We start from the raw sequence: 12,900 nt of genomic DNA, 5'->3' as shown, positions 1-12,900 counted from the left end.
TATAGCTAACAGCTGTTATACACCACACTGCACTCCAGTATGTGACATGCCAATGCTCCATATTCACCCTGTAGGTTGTAGTCTAATTGTATTGAATGTGCAGTCGCACCTGTTTGTCAACTTAGGGCGCGGAAACCAAATGGACCTATTTCTGAAACATTACGAAAGTCGACGTATTAGGAGACAAAAGAAAACAGAGGCAGGGTGAAGTTGCGTTTGTTTTGTTGTACATAACTAATATTTATAGGGAATCGTTTTTTTATTATTATTATTTAAATGTTAGCTATATTTGCATAGTCGACGAGGATCATGTTTATCTCCCCAGGCGTCCATTCAAGACAGTGGCTACGCGCGTGTCGTCTACATCGGACATCTGATAGCCTTTAGTAGGCTGGAGATGAACGATACCATCTGAAAAGATAATGGGTTATAGCTCAGGTACGAAAGGCGACCCTTACTGTTATCATAGGGCAACCGCTTCACAAAGTCTGAGTTGGGTGAGTATTTCACTTAATTGATTCTCTCTCTCTCTCTCTCTCTCTCTTTCTCTCTCTCTCTATCTATCTGCGTGTGTGTCATGGCAACATGATAGAGGTTTAATACACCGTAGCCTACTGCTCATGTACTTCCATATTTTTGCATGGAGTCTGACTAACGCTGAGAAGTCAATGGGTATTACTGCCTAATTGATAAATCTCAGGCACACATCATCTATGGCTGTTGGTAACAGATTGGATACTTTGAACACTATCATCCTCTGTCTGAATGGAAAATCACTTATTTGGACTGTTTGAGAATGAAATTGAAGATTGTTAAGAGAGAGAGAGAGAGAGAGAGAGAGAGAGAGAGAGAGAGAGAGAGAGTTTAGATCAGAGGAAAGGGAAATGGGGAAGAGAGTTGAAAAGGGAAGAGTGTCAGAGAGAAGAGAAGCTGTGAGAGCGACAGAGAGAAGAAGGGGAACACAGAAAGGAGCCAAAGCGCACCTCACATCTCAGGTACGGTGCATTTATTTTGATTTACGTTTATTTATTGAAAGCCTATTTCTTCACATGTGAGCACACCTCTCACATAGTGTTACAATTGAGCAAAGCTTAGCTGGTTGATGTAAGATGTATTTATTTCAACAGTGGAACATTTCCTATTGCACTGAACTCTATTGTTGTCTTTGTCTTATTGTAGTTTCAATTCTGTTTGACAGCTTGTACGCATGAACATTATAATCACTAGTAGGTGTGTGTCACTCTTCCCTAGGAGTTACAGCCAAGGTAGGGTAGAGCCTATCCGAATATAGGTGAAGAAAAACCCAAGTAGTTTACTGAAAATAATTTCCTCAAGTGTTCGCACAACTAGATCTCTTCAAGGTGATGTTAAACTTTAAGCCCGTAGTTTACTTTTACATGGAGTGGTGTTTGTGCTCCTGGCAAGGGAGGAGTTCAGTTTATGGAGCTTGTAATATTTGCCACCTCAGTATGTTTAAATGAGTCTAAGATTTAGTTAGTGATGCATAAGTTGAGGCACGCACACACACACACACACACACACACACACACACACACACATCCACACCACTTAGTACATGGATACAGGTCACCATGTACCAAGGTCAAGAATCTCCGGTCATGACCACACTCAGCAGAAATGTCAGCGTGTAGCATTTTTAGTTTTGGTCATGTTTAATGAATTGAAATAAATTATTTGTTTGTATAGTTTCTCCATGCCCAGGAAAGGGTTTTTGTTTCTTTGTATCTACAGCCATGTGGTATCCATAGTTTACTGCTGAATGTATGCCACTGGTGATTAGTCCTATAGCTTATGTGAACTGTACATATGTACTGAAAGAAGAAAAGAAGAAGCACACTGAATTATGTCCACTGTTATCTCCATTGTCAGAAAACAACATAAGTTGACATTATTATTGTATAGGCTTTTAGATATGTGAGCCTCCATGTTGCCCTCCCTCTAGGTTCCCATGAGATCGCTTACGTAATAGCATCTAATTACCAGCTTGATCTTTGACCTCTTAATTAGGTTAAGAGCCTAACTTGTGACAGGTGATACAGGTGTTTGATGTGCTCACCTGGAGCAGTTCAACTCTATGAACAAGTTGTGGGCACAACATTTGAAAGAGTCAGTTGTTGATTTGAAAGGGTCTTTTTTTTTTACCGAACAGAATTAAACCAGTCAGCTGTTCAATTTGATATTATTATTATTATTATTATCATTATTATTATCATTATTATTATTAATAATATTATTTTTAAAAAAGTATATTTGTCTGAGTCACAGTCTGTGCTGTTAGGCTAGTAATGGTCTGTATTGATGCTGAGGATCTCTATCTTTATGATCAAACAGGGTGTATGTGTGAGAGGAAGCCTGTTGTCATTGGATTTGCATGTGAAGTCAACACATCTCTGAAGGCTTGTGCAAGCATGCTGATTTGCAAATGGTGCTTTGAGATAGTGAGTGTTATTTTAAGAAAGTTTTGGGCAAGGCGAGTTTGACTAAGTTCAATGAATTGGTTCTGCTTCCTCGAGACCAGTGACACAAATGCCAGCACACAAACCTTTAATCTGGAGATTACTAGTTGAATCATAATTCATCAAATGAAATAAATTGGCCATTACCTATCAATTAAATCATGCCTAAGTATTGTGTAAATTATTGCCGAGAAACACTTCTATCAGTCCTACCAACTCTGTGTAACAGTACACGAGGCAGAGCCTACTGTGTCCGGTTTTATGCTAAACTGGTTGTTATGGATCATTTTGGATTGTGTGTGTGTGTATGTGTGTGTGTGTGTGTGTGTGTGTGTGTGTGTGTGTGTGTGTGTGTGTGTCTGTATGTGTGTGATGGCAAAGTGAGATGGCAAACAGACAGTCGCCATCATAAGTCATCAGAGGACTGTGCGTGTACTGTATGTTTGTGCATTTGTGTACTGTGTGTGTGTGCATGCGTGTACTGTGTGTGTGTGTGTGCAGGTGTGTACTGTGTGTGTGTGCATGTGTGTACTGTGTGTGTGTGTGCATGTGTGTACTGTGTGTGTGTGCATGTGTGTACTGTGTGTGTGCAACTGTGCATGCATGTACTGTGTGTGTGGTTAATAACCACCGGTTATCACACTCTTAAAACTAATGTATTGTCCCTACCTGGACACAGAGATGTGTTAAAAACAACGCTTTGTGTCGTTTCCAACACATTCGTTTTAAAAGTGCAAAAGTAACTTCTGGGACTACGTATGTCAGGACATGACCAGACGGTGTGCTTTGTGCACTGCGTACGCACACTGGATGACTCATCTTTTGTCTCCCTACTTCACTTTGCGTTTTAGCAGAAGGGCCCTGAGCGCATTGAATTGACAAAATGTTCAACTCCGAGCGGAACGGCGCCTCACCTTCTACAAGTGCCAAACCGCCCCCTGTCTTGTCACATTCTTATCATATTTATCATTATTTGAGCCCCCAGAGTATCAAATATGACCTTCATCTCTTTGCACCTTGCTCTAATAGCTGACCTCTAATAGTAAAGGATGGACACACCTGACCAGGTATTTAAAAGTGGACGCCTGTGACTGTAATCCACCTAAAAGCATCTCCACAGACTCACAGACTCTCCGGGGGTGTGCTGTGGCGCAACTGGCTACAGCGCCCGCACCACATTTGGGTCCAAGTGCCCACAGGGACTTACTTCCTGTCAGTGTCTTCACTGTCCTATCTAAACCTAAATATATAAAAAAAAAATAAAAGTAAAAGCATCTGCTTGATAAATATTTCTAAAGCACATTCTTGCATGCATAACAGCTTGCAGAGCTGAGCAATCAATCAGACTGAAGGCCTCCCAGGAATCTGTTCCTGTGTCTGGGCGCTGCATTACCAGCTACACTCCAAGGGCACTTGACGAGGCAGAACTGTTTGGCTGAACCTGACCGTGATTATACGCCTCTGTTTAGACCGACAGGCAAGAGAGGGAAATCAGGGAGACAGTCCTGAGGCTGTTTTGCATTGTAGCTGTAAGGGACACGATAAATAAACATTTTGTCCAGTGTTGAGAGTGTATCTTCGAACAGGGAATGGGTCAGTGTGGCTCTGCTTCTTAAAAAAAAAGAAAGAAATCCAAAGAAAGCTTGTGGGATGTTCACTGAACTGTAGTCTTGTAGTTCAACATGTGCTGCTACAGTAGTAACAGCCTAGATTATGCATTGGGCCCATATTCTGTGATAACGGTATGATATTTCATTTCGTTGATCTTTCTCTGTGTGTTGTGAAAATGATACCTATGATACCAATGACATGAAAAACAAGTTCCTGAAATGTACTGATAGTATCATCAGCTTGTTGACATTGCTTGAAAGAACAATCCTGAAGCTATTCAGTAACCTAACCAGTCTCTTTTGTGACGCCCAACTGGGTGCAAACCACGGCCCCTATGGGTCTAGTGCAGTCAGTGCACGGACAGTGCTAGGCCTGGGTAGGGTTGGGCGAATGAAGCCCCATGAGGCTTTGGAAGGTTCTTCCTGATTGTATCGTAAATGTTTCGAAGTGTCAAAGCATCGAATACAAAACAGTGACATCTGGTGGTTAGCAGACATAACGGCGGCTCTCATTAGCGATTAAACAATCACAGACAAAGCCACATGCCGACCAAATGGCCCTTCTCTGACACTGGTAAAACAAAGCGGAGACAACGTGTTCTGTTCCCTTGTGAGTAAAAACTATTAGGCCTACAGTCATTGGAATAAACATTATAGTTTTCATATGCTTCTAATAATTTGAATTGAAAATGTAATGTGCTTGGTTTTTAAATAATGCTATGTTTCCATGAAGATCTTTAAATGGCCTTGGGAGGGTGGTAGCGTGTTCAGATACCGCGACGCGACCCATCGTTCAAAATCCGCCATGTTCATAATTGCCATTAGTTAGCATTATTTGATATTGCGGCTTCTCTATTGTGGTTGTGTTTAAGACTTCATTTGATGTTTTGCAAAACTAATGGCAAAAATAACGTAGGCTAATTGCTGTAGATGACCACAGTAGTGTCAGATAACAGAAAACATATAAAGGGCATTGTGAAAAACATGGGGCATTGTGTACAATGGGGATTGTGAAGTCCTTGTGTAGGGCTACAATTTTAGAAGGGTGCTTGTGCAACAATACATATGTGTTGGGGACTTTAAAGGTTTATCGAACCCGTAGCTTTTTAGGGGTTTGATACAAGCACCGGTGCCCCTGTGTCAAATGTCCCATTTAAACTTTTCAGTGGCGTCGAAGCTTCAGACGTCATCAGTCAATGACCTTACAACTTTGATCTGGGCCCGATACATTGTGCGAAGCAGATTGCTTCGGGAAGTGATCTGAGCCGGTGCCTCGGTGTCAGACTTCCCATCCCTAGGCCTGGGTGTCCTAGGCAGCCTAAGTGCCTTATTGGTTTCACCTGCACTTAGGGGTTGGGCTATAAAGGGCTTCTCTCTCTCTTTCAATTGGGCACTCTTTCCTTTCATATAGGCACTATTTGACTTTTTTCCTTCACAGACACGCTCTCTATCATTCTTCATCTCACTCGATCTTAATGATAATTTTCTTCCTTTACAGCTAACATCCTGATACTGATCTACTAGACGCTCACCACATCCATACACTCACGACATTGCACCAACATAGCTACCCTAGACACATATTATTGACCTGATTTGATTGCACTTCTTTAAATAAATTATTATTCTTTACAACTGTTTATTGTCCCTCATTATGTGATGGTGTGAACGAGCCCACGCCGTTACATAATTTGGGGTTTTCGTCCACGATCTAGCCTAATTGGTTGAAAACCTGACCATAGACTCACATGCTTCCAGGTGAGAACATCCTTTGGTTGTTCGTTGGTTAGTTGTAGGCTCTGGTAAGTCAGTGTGCTCCAGCTGGGCTCTTGGCCTTTCCATCGGTGCACAGTTTGTTGTTTTGTTTGTTATTTTAGCTTTTTGTTTTGGGGACAATTCGCCCGAGTTGTTTTAAATTCCCCTGTCAGGGTGCGCTTCAAACAGTTAAACTGTTGCGAGTTCAGCGTTAATCAGCCATCCCAAGACCGGCACGTTCCCGAAGCCTAGCAAGGTCGGTTAGCTTCCTGGTTAAAGATGAACTGAACTGAAAGAATCAACATTGATAATGTGTTGATTATGACAATTAAAACAAATGACACTAAAAAAAATAATTAAAAAAATCAATACGTAGCCTTTTTAAGCAACACCAAAATTGCGTTTGTTAGAATTAGAATGCTGCCCGTTTCAATGACGTCACTGGCATGGTAGGACCTGAGAAGTTCTATAGGCAACAGCTGCAGCATATTATGTATACACGGAAAATTAGTCATTTTATTGGCATGGGTTACAAATTTGAGCCTGTGAGGGACAGGCCTGTAGTGTCTTGACTACCACTAGATGGGTTTCAGGCTCCAGCTCAACCTTCAGTAGGATCATTTGGGTGAAAATGACTGTGTGGGTGCTGCCGTAGCATGGACACTGGAATCTATCTGTTGCAAAGCAGTGGCTAAACGTGGGAAAATGTTCAAGGAAGCCAAAGTGACGGGAAAATATGTTTATTTATGTATGTGTTTATTTCGGGGGGTATACATTTTGTGCATTGTACAACATAGATACATTTTGTGCGGCACAACATAGGCTACTGTAGACCTAGCCTACAGGTCATGTAGAAAACTGGACGAGGGGCGCTTGAGACAGCAACACGCACGCTGTTTCTCTGTCTCACTCCATCCCTCACACACACACACATTGCCTACTGTACATCCTCCACACAACTGCATACTCACTCACCACCACTACATTAGGCCTATGCGAAGGCTACGGTGTATATACAAATAAGCTATATAACACGCATTGTCACGGCTAATGTATGGACTACTGGCACTCGTAACAGCAACTCACACGGGCTCTCTCTCTCCCTCCCTTGAAACTGTTAAAAACTTCGTTACCCCAAAGTTAACCCCAGATACACGGAGGATACACGATACCGTTTATTTTAGGCTAACGTTAGTGGAGAGTTTGCAGATTTTTACCTTGTGAATGTTGATATTGCACGAGTCTCTTGGATAGCAGCACTGCAAGTTAAACTCCCTCGCATCAACAATCTGCCCTGAGACGGTGAACAACTGGCTTCAGGGTGAGTAGAAAGGGACATTGATTCTGTTTACAGACCCGGCTGTGGTTTAGTTACCAGCTAGTAAAAGCATTATTATCGATCTGTGATATCGCCGAGTCATGGTTTATACTCTATGGTCGGAGTGCTAGCTTGTGGAGTTTGACATAAGAGTGTTTCCAAGGTGTTTAGCTGCTAGCCCTTTCCTAGGTTGGATCATTATGGTAGCCTATCTAACACTGGACCTCATCTGAGGCTACTTCGAGATATTATTCCAAAGGGGACAGATAGGCTACTGCACTTAAAACTTTAAACCATTGAACTAACCTTCCCGACTTTGTAATTGCGACCAGTGACTGCATTGGGTGAACGGCCGGTTGAAACTTAGGCTCCATGGCATATAGACTGTGGGCTCCCTTCTATGAATTGAAAAAGACTACAAGCTGCCCACGAAGGTTTGCGATAAAGTAAGCAAGAAAAGGGTTTTTAAGTCAGGATATGGCAAGTCAAAAAGGCATTTATTTCATTCAAAGTTACAGACCAGTTTCCATAGTGCACATCTTATCAATAGTTTGAATGGGTGTGTTTCTGCTCATTGACAAAATAGCGTTCAGTATGATTCATGCCCAATTAATTTCTCCTGTTAAAGTGTTAAGCCTTTGTTTCACTAGTTTGGTTTCATTTTGTATGAGATTTTGTGATGTAGGCTAGCCTATGATAAATGGCTTATGGCCAATATGTAAACAGCTAGGCCTAATGTTAGTTTCCTCAGCCATGTCAGCTAGCCTCAGACTCATTATCTGCTATGGCTGCTAGTGCTAGTGCAGAGTAGCTACCATGCCAGTGACGAGCTTCATTGTTGAAATCCAACATGGCGGCCCGTGGTAACAACAACAACAACACCACTTTCAACGCATAATTTTATCCCTTTAATAAATTCAGCCATTTTAATCATTGTACCAATGAGAATAAAATAAAATACATATGTTATATCACCTTTACTTCAAATTCCAGTTCAGTTCATCTTTAAGTAATTAGGAACCAGAGGCCTGCGTTATCCACACAGCTACCGTGGAGTTCAACGGCAGTCAGCTGATGCTTTCACCTGGAGGTATGTTCGGAGTATTTTTGGTCCACGCTGCGGATGTGGTAAAGTGTTTTTCTTTGTTTGTAGCTTAGTTTGTTAGCTTTGTTGTTTCGCGTTAAGCTGCGCTACATCTTGATACATTGTAGCGAAGGTGCTCAAGGAACTTGCAGTGACCTAATTATAGGTTGATTGACGTTCATCATTGTGTGTGTGTAGTCTGTCTCGGGCGACGTTCGGGCTATGCAGCTAAACTCATAGGCGATTTAAAGTTACTGTTTGTTGAGGTTATGCCTCGTTTAGCTTAATGCTTGCATATACGTAACTTGGCCAATTAATAAAGCCGGTGAGTTAGACTTGTTGGAACTTGCTGTTCTGTGTTATGCTAATGCTTATGCTTGATTGCCTGAGCGTGATGTTCAGCACTTAGCTAAAACTTGTTTTGGGAAGCGATAGGCTATTTTTTGTGGTTTTGCCCGGTATGTGTGTGCTTAGTGGTAACACTTTTGCCACTGTGTAGCCTATTGACCCATTGTGAATTAAGGGGAAGTTATAGTAGCCTGTGTGATTTTCTTTTTCTTTCTACATTCTCATTGTGCCTCAATTTTTGATTTTAAAGTAATTTTGTGCCTCTGTTATTGCTGCTGTAATTTAGCATCGGCTTATTGCCAATATTGGTCAATTAGGCCTAAGTCATAATAAAGAGTTTTATTGGGTTTATTGGTTGTATAGCTGTGTTGAACAATGGTGTCTTCTGCAGACTTTATTGCTGACCCCTCTGAGGAGTTGCTGGCTTGAGTAAAGCTCAACTGTTAGAAGTGGTTCAACATTACAACTTGATTACTGCTTAAGAGAAAAGTATAAAGGAAACATTGTATCTTTCTGTAAAAAAAACCAGTTGGAGGTTAAAAGCGTCTTAAAGAAAAGCTGAGGCGAGTGCCGAGATCAACAGTGCAGCTTCAGAAGCCTAGGGCTGATAGTGGGGGAGGGAGAGGGAGCTTGCACTGCAAGAGGCTGCACTCAAGCAAGAACTAGAAATCAGGCACATGGAACATGAGCTTGAGATGAAGAAGCTTGAGTTGGAGTTCAGGAAAACTGAGCCTTTTCAGCCACCTCCTCTAGATGTTAGCAGGAACATCCGCCTCGTGCCACCTTTTTCCTAAAAAGGAAGTAAAGAGCTACTTTGCCCATTTCGAGAGGGTAGCGACCAGTCTTAAATGGCCTAAAGCTGACTGGCCTCTTTTATTGCAATGTGTGTTCACAGGGAAGGCGACGGAGGTATATGCTGCTCTTAGTGATGAACAGGCTGCACGGTATGAGGTCGTGAAAAATGCTGTTCTCCATCGCGTGAGACTCGTCCCCTGGGCTTATCGCCAAAGATTTAGGAATGCAAAAAGATCAGATAAAGCAGACATTCGTTGAGTTTTCAATGAAAAGCAGAGCTTGTTCAACAGGTGGTGCATTTCCCAAAAGAGCAGAGTCCAAGAGAGGTTGAGACAACTAGTCCTCTTGGAGGATTTATGAATTGTGTCCCCTGAGATCGTGGCTCTTATCTGTCTGAACAAGAAGTGAAAAACATTAATGATGCTGCTGTTCTGGAGGGGACAAAGTTTGTCCTCACACACAAGCGTGTTCCTTATAATCGTAGTCCTCCAGAATAGGCGAAAGTGGTTGCCTCATAGGGAAAATCAATTTGGAGATGGTGATAAGTCCTCACCGTGACAGTCCATTCTCTCACAGCTTCAAACGCCCTCCATCGGTCGGGTAAGACTGAAGTAATTTTGTTTCCACTTGGAAGAAAACCAGGCTAAGCAAGTTCGAATGCCCCTCAGAGGAAGAGTGGTAAACACACAAAGGGTTTTGGCCTAGTGGCGGCTTTATTGCTGATGATATATTTGAACACAGTTACAAATGCTGGCCCTGTGGTTGCTACCGAAGTAGGCAAAAGTAAAACTTGACACCGACTATGCCCCATTTGTAACAGATGGTTTAGTTTTTCGCCTGATAAATCAGGTGGTGTGCTGGTTCGTGATACCGAGACACTGGGGGCTGCTCCAGTCATTTTGCTTTCTGGTGTGTTGCCTTTGTCTGCCAGTACTGACACTGGAACACAGGTGTTGATCAAGAGGTTTTGAAATGGCTCCTGTGCAGTTGCCATTACTAGAGTTCATCTGTCCTCCTCTGAGCTGGTCAGTATTGGTGATGTGGTGGTTGGAGTTAGTCCATCTCTCCTATACAAGGTATTCATTTATTTTGGCAATGACTTGGCTGGGTCAAGATGTGGGCTAACACCACCGTTTCTCCCCTATTGTCACCGTCTTTGGCTGAACTGCAATAAGCCTGATTGGTGCTCTAGGTGGCATCTTGATGTCTTTCCAGCATGCGCCGTCACTCGTGCTATGGCTTAACCGTGGTGTTGACCCTGATGGTGTTTAAAGGACACTTTTCTTTGTCTCCTGATGACCGTGGTTCTTTAAAGCGTACCAATAGGGAGCTAGAGAGCACCGCTTACTAACCTGGTACACCACTGGGGTGATGAAAGTTCAGATCATTGCCATTGAGTCTGTTAGATAGTCCTTCCTGTGGAGGTGAGTGGTAGTGAGTCACCATCTACTCTATTAAATACTGGTAGGTTTGAAAGTTGTTCCTTGCCACATTTGTTTCAAGGTTTCCGCGTGGAGCTGATTAATGAGCAGTCAGCTGACCCTCTCTTTGAACCTTTGTTTGCTTTGGCTGCTCAAGACAGTCCTGATAATGTGTCAACCTATTTCATGCAAGATGGCTTTGTTATGTAGGCTATATGTGTTTCAACAAGAAACTTTTTCCAACACTGTTGTGCAGGTGGTTGTCCCACATAAGTTCGGAATGCTGTGTTAGACCCTAGTAGCATAATGGCGTAGCAGGACATACTGGAGTCTTAAAGACTCATGATAGAATTGTCGTCGATTATTTTGGCCAAAGTTGAGAAAAGATGTCTCTTCTTATGTTAAGATCTTGTCATATGTGTCGAATTGACCCGGCAAAGCCCGAATCAGAAGATTCCGTTGCTCCCTTTACATCAATCCCTGCTGTGTCAACCCCCTTTGAGCACCTTATTGTTGATTGCATTGGGTCCCTTGCCTCTTCAAAGGGGGCATAGCTTCGTTAACTGTAATGCCAGTCCACACGATACCCGTCAGCTTATCCACTAAGGTCCATTACCGCTAAGTCAGTGTTGAAGGCTCTTACTAACTTCAGGTCTATTTTTGGAATTCAAATGTCATTCCAGAGGATCAAGGTTCCAATTTTTATGTCAAAACAGTTCTCTAGGGCATTAGAACAACTGAAACCAAACACAACATCTCAAGCACCATCTCATCAAAGTCAGGGTGCCCCTTGAGCGATTTCATCAGACTTTGAAGTCTCTTATCTTGGTCTTACTGTGTTGAGCTTGGGTCTGACTGGGAGGAGGGTCTCCCTGGCTACTCTTGGCAATTAGAGAGGTGGTCCAGGAGAGCCACCGGGCTTCAACCCTACGAACTTGTTTTTTGGTCATGCGTGAGTGGCCAACGGGCTGTTTTGGCTGATGAGTGGTGTGCAGCTGAGGCCCCGGTTAATGTGCTGGATTGCGTTAGTGGCTTCCGCTTATCGGTTGTATGAGGCTAGAGCAGCTTGCTAGCGTGAAACTGGGTAAAGCTCTACAGTGTAAAGATGCAACGTCTTTTAACCGAAGGCTGAACAATCGGGTAGCTTTAACCTACAAAGCCCGCCTTGTTGCCTCTTTTGTGAATAGTCCCTTTCTGCTAAGTATAGCGCCCCATGAGATTTCGTTCCTTCCTGACCATAATTATCTCATTAGTAATGAGCAGCGGAAGAAGGTGCACAAGTTTGTCACATCAATCTGTTAAACCTTTTGCTCTTTCATCTGTGCCATCTACAGTTGTTGCTTAGTTACTACCACTCCAATTAGAGCTTTAGTGATTCAGAACTCCGTCTGTTTTGCAATGGGTTGCGCTCTCTGGATCCCATGCGAAGAGTTTGATGAGGGGGTGAGGGGTCCGGCCGCGAGGCTTATTGTAGGAGGGCTCGCCAAGTAAAACTCTGCTCTGGAAGACCCGCTCTACATCTCCTACTTGTCTGATCTAGAGAAGGCAGATATCATTGGGTTGATTGAGTCCTTTCCTAGTCTCTTTCCTGGACGCCTCTTCCTCGGTACATCTGTGATTGAACATGATATAGACGCTGGCTGGTAGCCTTTGCCCATCAAGCAGCACGCCTTATCGCGGTCAATTCAAGGAAAAGGGAATTGTTGCAAAAGAGGTTGATTACCTCAGCCAATAATCTTGCTGAACTCTAGCTTTAGTCCCTGGAGCTCCATTGTCTGTTGGTTAATAAAACTGTGATCGAACGTGACCGGTTCTGCACTGATTATAGGCGTAATTTAATTCAGTAACAAAACCTGATTGTTATCCATTACCACGCTATGCATGACTGTGTGGATCGTGGTTGGGTCGGCTAGGTAATGCGGAGTAAATTTGACCTTCTAAAGGATACTGGCAGGTCCCTCTAACGCTAGGGCTAAAGAGTTATCTCGCCTTGGAACACCTGACAATTTCTTGCAGTACCAGGTCATGCCTTTGGGGTCATGAATGCTGCCTCCACATTTCAACGGCTTCATTAATTGCGCTTAGTTGGGAT

General features: G+C 42.9%; 1 protein-coding gene across 1 annotated transcript in view; it reads left to right on the top strand.

Annotated features, from left to right (window-relative positions):
- The first annotated feature begins 56 nt into the window (after positions 1-56).
- LOC125289100 (adenylate cyclase type 4-like) overlaps positions 57-12,900 on the top strand; it is a 37,551-nt gene continuing 24,707 nt past the window's right edge. The window contains exon 1 of the mRNA XM_048235783.1: positions 57-497. The gene's annotated coding sequence lies outside the window, so the exon portion shown is untranslated. The remainder of the gene's footprint in view (positions 498-12,900) is intronic.

This window comes from Alosa alosa, chromosome 24, assembly GCF_017589495.1.
Source record: "Alosa alosa isolate M-15738 ecotype Scorff River chromosome 24, AALO_Geno_1.1, whole genome shotgun sequence".
NCBI lineage: Eukaryota > Metazoa > Chordata > Actinopteri > Clupeiformes > Clupeidae > Alosa > Alosa alosa.
The sequence above is the reverse complement of the archived record's forward strand: the minus strand, read 5'-3'. Positions and strand labels throughout refer to the sequence as shown.